This window comes from Triticum aestivum, chromosome 3A (assembly GCF_018294505.1).
Source record: "Triticum aestivum cultivar Chinese Spring chromosome 3A, IWGSC CS RefSeq v2.1, whole genome shotgun sequence".
Classification (NCBI taxonomy): Eukaryota; Viridiplantae; Streptophyta; class Magnoliopsida; order Poales; family Poaceae; genus Triticum; species Triticum aestivum.
The window spans coordinates 235,449,146-235,455,623 of record NC_057800.1 but is presented as its reverse complement, the minus strand read 5'-3'; positions in this window follow the sequence as shown (position 1 = coordinate 235,455,623).

The window sequence follows — 6,478 nt, the reverse complement described above, 5'->3', positions numbered from 1 at the left end:
GCAACATGAGTACAAAGGTACTCAGCAAGACTTACATCAGATCCTACATACATGCATATTATCAAGAAGGGTTGGTGGAGTTATTGCAGCAAGCCAGCTTTGACTCTTGGCTAGACTATCCTACGATACTCCAACTTGAAATGGTTTTGCGCACACGAGTCCACTACTCACCACTTCAATACACTACCGAGGATCCACCTCCGTCTTCCTACGGAAGAGCCATCCTCGGCACTCACACTTATCTTGAGGCTTTTAGTAGTTTCCATTTACTTGTCTATGAACTGTATAGGCAACCAAGTAGTCCTTTACCGCGGACGCGGCTATTCGAATAGATCATGTTAACCCTGCAGGGGTGTACTTCTTCATACATGTTTCCACCACTTAGCGTCTGCACACGACATGTGCTCGGCAGACTTCAAGCGAAAGCCGACGTGGGTGTAGACCACGACCTACCTAAACACTTAAGCCTCTAGTCCAGGTTTATCGCCTATTCAGGTTCCATCCGCAGGGAGTCCGGCCGAGGTTTCCCATACGGCCCCGAACGATGTGAACAGGGTTCCCGAGATACCTAACGGGTATTCGGTACACCCGGCCACGTACCTACCGCATCACAGCCCACCCCTACGGTCAGCGCTGTCCACGGCCTCCAGTAGGCTACAAACACCAGAAACTACTTGCAACTCCTGGACAGAGAGCTAGGGTGAATAAGAAGTCGAGCGGGGTCATATTTCAGGGCCCAATGCATGGTAGTAGCTGTATCTTAAATCACATATACAGATCTCAGTGCTTAAGGTCGGCTTCAATGAAACAACCCACCATGTACTCCTACATGGCCTCTCATCGATACCTTTACCAAATCGTGTTCACCACACCACTCTCATTACCGACATAACATTTCACTCTAGCCCATCACCCAGATGAACCAGACCTGACACGACTCTAAGCATAGCAGGCATAGCAAGGTAGGAACAACACATACATATGGCTCAATCAACTCCTACACATGCTAGTGGGTTTCATCTAGTTACTGTGGCAATGACAGGTCATGCAGAGGAAATGGGTTCAACTACCGTAGCACACAGCAGTTTGAAACGCGTTGTCTTAATGCAGTAAAAGAGAGCAGGAGCGAGAACATGGGATTGTATCGATATGATCAAATGGTTGGTTGCTTGCCTGATGGTTCGATGCACTGATACGGTTCTTCGTTAGGGTAATCACGGTACTCCTCGGAGGCAGAACCTGTCGCAAAGGACACCGATACACAACCATCACCAAACAATGTGCAACAATATGATGCATGCATGAAACATGGCAATATGAGTGTGTTGGGCTAATGCAACTAAAACCAGAAGGGTTTGAACAAATTTGAATCAAAGATTCAAATTTCAAACTCAAACATGGCCTTTTAAAGTGCTTTTCCTTGTTCTGCTTAAAACATCAATTTAACTTGTTTGATCATGCATGAAAATAGTACAGATGGATAGATTGGATTTTTCTGATCATTTTTCATATATAATTTGTCCAATTTGGAGTTACAGAATAAAAGTTATGAATTTTTGAAGTTTAAATAATATTCTGGAATTTCCTGATTTAAATTAAATCCAGAAATATAATTATTGCGCCAGCATGACGTCAGCATGACGTCAGTGGTCAACTGCGGCTGGCTGAAGTCAAACCTGACGTGTGGGGCCCACACGTCAGTGACAGGGGGGTTAAACAGGGTTAATTTAATCCTAATTAGTAATTAGTGGCGCTGGGGCCCACTGGTCAGTGTCAGGGGGTTAACTAACAGTGGTTAGCACTAATCTGACCACCTGGCCGACGGGGCCCACGCTGTCAGTGACTCAGGGGGGTCCTGCCGTGGTCAAGGTGGGTCAAACCCACCGGCGACGTGACGCCGGCGAGGCCCGAGACGGCGGCGCGATGCGGAATCGCGCTACAGGGCACGGGCGAGGCCGTGCTTGGGCTCGTTGGAAAGCTCTTGCTCCCGCGCGTCGAACGGTGGCCGTGGCTGGGCCTGGGGTGGCCGGAGTCGACGGCGGCGAGCTCGGCTGCGGCCGCCGGAGTTCGGGTGCGGTCGGGATCGATGTTGCAGGGGGTTAGGGGAGGTGTTGGTGCGTGCTACGTGCTCCTGGTGAGGTGTGGAGCACGATAGTGTGCTCGGTTGGGTGCTACGGTGACCGTGGCCACGACGGCGACATCGCCGGCGGCGTGGAGCTCTCGGCCAAGGTGGGGCTAGGGCCTAGAGGTCGGGAGAGACCAGGGAAGAAGGGGGAAACGATCCGGGGGCTCACCGCGGAGCTGCAGGGATGGTTAGCGGGCTCGGGGACGCGCTGGAGACGACGAATTCGACGGCGACGATGGTCGGAGCCCGAAGAGGGGAACGGCGACGTGGCGGCGATGCAGGGCTTCTGGAGGACCGTGGAGCGGTGGGGAGGAAGAGGGGGTCGTGGCGGAGCTTCTGAGCTAGTCGGGGGAGCGAGGGGTGGCCGGAGATGGCTGCTATGGCGAACGGCGGCGACGGTGGTGTTCGGCCGTGTGAGAGAGAGAGCGAGGGAGAGGAGGGAAGAGCCGGGGGAGAGTGAGAGAGAGCAGGGGGGAGGCGTGGCGTCGTCCAGGGGCATCGAGGCGAGGAGGGGAGGGCAGGCAGGCAGGGAGAGAGGTGGCGTGGCGCGGTGGCGCGCGCGCGCGCCGGCCACACTCCCCTCCCTCTGTCGGGACGAAGACGACAGAGGAGGGAGGTGGGCTGGGCCGGCTGCTGGCTGGGCCAGCCAGCTGGCTGGGCCGCACAGTGGAGGAGCCCAGGTAAGCTCCTCCTGTTAATTATTTTCTGTTTTTCTAATTTCTGACATTTGTTTTGATTTAAATAATATATTAAATCATTTATTTAACTTATGCCAATTTTTGCAGGAGCTATATATATTATTCCAGAGCTCCTTTATAGTTGGCATAATATTTGGACATATATTAATATATATAATTAATATATTTCCAATGCAAATATTTATGCATTAATTCCAAATGCCCAAAATAAATACCTATGAGCTCTTAAAATATTGGTTTGATTTTTATCTCTGTCCAATATTTTCAGAGAGCAACATGAGCATTTTCTTGGACCTTTTGGAGAAATTTTTATTTGGGTCATTTTCAAAATGATTCTGAGGGTTTCACAGATCCCCATTTCAAGTTTCTGATGAAAGAGTAAACATGATGCAACACTCTAATGCATGGCTAACTAGGATGTGACAACTCACCCCCACTCAAAAGAATCTCGTCCCGAGATTTGGGTTCCTCCGGGAAGAAGGCGGGATACTCGAGTCGAAGACGATCCTCCCTTTCCCAAGTTGCTTCATCCTCAGAATGGTGCGACCATTGAACTTTGAGAAACTTGATATTATGACGTCGGGTGGTACGTTCGGCCTGATCGAGGATACGAATGGGGTACTCTCGATATGTAAGATTATCTTGGAGATCAAGCGTTTCGTGGTCCACTTCACGGATAGGATCCGAGAAGCAACGCCTGAGTTGAGAAACGTGGAAGACATCGTGGACTCTGGAGAGGTGCGGAGGTAGTTCCAACTGGTAGGCAACTTCTCCTCGTTTGGCAAGAATGCGAAAAGGTCCAATGTAACGAGGAGCCAATTTGCCTTTGATACCGAAACGATGGGTTCCCTTCAGAGGGGTGACCCGAAGATAAGCCTTCTCGTCAACCTCGAAAGTCATAGCCTTATGTTTTCGGTCATATTGACTCTTTTGACGAGATTGGGCTGTTTTCAACTTTTCACGAACGATACGAACTTGTTCTTCTGCTTCCTGAATCATATCCGGGCCAAAGAATTGTCTTTCCCCGGTCTCTGACCAGTTAAGGGGTGTTCGACACCGTCGTCCATAGAGAACTTCAAAAGGGGCTTTACCCAAGCTAGATTGATAGCTGTTGTTGTAAGCGAATTCGGCAAATGGAAGGCACTTCTCCCAGTCCATTCCGAATGAGATAACAGAGGCTCGAAGCATGTCTTCTAGAATTTGGTTGACGCGTTCCACTTGACCACTCGACTGAGGGTGGAAAGCGGTGCTAAAGGAGAGACGGGTTCCCATAGCATTTTGGAAACTTTCCCAAAATCGAGAGGTGAAAAGACTTCCTCGATCCGAGTTAATTTCCAAAGGAACACCATGGAGAGACACTATTCGGGAGATGTACAAATCTGCCAGCTGACTAGCGGTTATACTCTCACGAACAGGTAAGAAATGGGCTACTTTGGAAAGACGATCGACCACGACGAAAATAGCATTATTCCCTCTCTTGGTCCTGGGAAAACCGGTAATGAAATCCATACCAATTTTATCCCATTTCCATTCAGGAATAGCTAAGGGTTGAAGGGTGCCAGCAGGCCGTTGATGCTCTGCTTTTACACGACGACAGACGTCGCAATTAGCAATATACTGAGCAATTTCTCTCTTCATCCTAGTCCACCAGAACCTCTGGCGTAGGTCCTGATACATCTTAGTACTACCGGGATGAATGGTGAGAGGAGATTCATGAGCCTCCTTAAGGATCAACTGCCGTAGATGCTGGTTCTTGGGAACCACTAGACGGTTCTCAAAGTACACAACACCATGATCATTTGTGGAGAAACAACTAGCACCTCCGCTAGCAATGTTCTCTTTGATTTTAGATATTCCCTTATCTCGCTTTTGGGCAGCGATGATTTGATCCGTAAGAGTAGGTTTTGCCACCAAGGTGGAAAGAAAACCTTGAGGTACAATGTGAAGGTTAAGCTTCCGAAATTCCTCATGGAGAAGCGGTTGACTTTGTTGTAACATCAGGTTGTTACAATAAGATTTACGACTTAGCGCATCAGCCATGACGTTGGCTTTCCCTGGGGTGTAGGTTATTCCTAAGTCGAAGTCTGTGATCAATTCAACCCAACGTCTCTGCCTGAGATTCAAATCCGGTTGGGTGAAAATGTACTTCAGACTTTGGTGATCAGTGAATATTTCGCAACGATTACCGAGGAGGTAATGTCGCCAGGTCTTAAGTGCATAGACTACGGCTGCAAGCTCTAGATCATGAGTAGGATAATTCTCCTCATGTGGGTGCAATTGCCGTGAAGCGTAAGCAATTACGTGTCGATCTTGCATAAGAATGCAACCTAGTCCTTGTCGCGAGGCGTCGCAGTAGATAACAAAGTCCTTGGAGAAGTCTGGCGGTACCAGTACGGGAGCAGAGGTCAGGCGTCTTTTCAGTTCCTGAAAGCTGTGCTCACATTGTGGAGTCCACTCGAACTTCTTATCTTTCTTGAGGAGTTCGGTTAGAGGTTTAGCAACTTTGGAGAAGTTCTCGACAAAGCGACGACAATAGCTCGCTAAGCCCAGAAAACTCCGAACTTGCTTGACCGATTCAGGTGGAGTCCAATTAAGGACGGCTTGAACTCGCTCAGGGTTAACAGCAATACCTTTACCAGATATTACATGACCCAGATAGGTCACTTCTGACAACCAGAATTCACATTTAGAAAATTTGGCATAAAGGCGATGCTCTCGAAGTTTCTTCAACACTAGCCTTAAATGTTCGGCATGTTCTTCCTCGTTCTTGGAGTAGATGAGTATATCATCGAGATAAACTACGACGAATTTATCCAAATACTCCATGAAGATTGAGTTCATTAACCGAGAAAAGGTGGCTGGAGCGTTGGTTAAACCGAAGGACATGACGGTGTACTCGTATTGGCCATAACGAGTAACAAAGGCCGTTTTAGGAATGTCCCCGTTTCTGATTTTGATTTGATGGTAGCCCAACCTCAAATCCATCTTGGAGAAGACTGAGGATCCAGCGAGCTGATCGTACAGGTCGTTGATCCTGGGAAGCGGATATTTGTTCTTGATTGTGACCAAATTGACAGGTCGGTAATCTACAACCATCCGGTCCGTACCATCCTTCTTCTTAACGAATAGGACGGGGCAAGCCCACGGAGATGAGCTAGGTCGGATGAAACCCTTTTTCAAGGACTCATCGAGTTGTTTCTTAAGCTCGGCTAGTTCTAGGGGTGCCATCTTATAAGGTCTTCTAGCAATCGGAACGGTTCCTGGAATGAGGTCTATTACGAACTCAACATCCCTGTCAGGTGGAACACCTGGCAATTCCTCTGGGAAGACATCCGGGAAGTCACAGACTACCGGCACGTCCTCAAGGTCTGGCAAAGGGCTGGCGTTAAGAGAATATAATTGTCGCTTGGCTATTCGGGTCAAGACATTGACTATCTTCCCCGAAGGATGGGTGAGTTGAACAGTCCTAGAGAAGCAATCAATTTTGGCTTGATGAGCTGACATCCAGTCCATACCCAAAATGATATTAATATCTGAAGATTTAAGGGCTATCAAAGATGCGAGAAAAACAAGTCTGTCGACTTGGATTTCATTTCCATAACTTACCCTAGAGGTCTGCCATCTAGACCCGGAGTAGAAATTTCCATAGTGGATG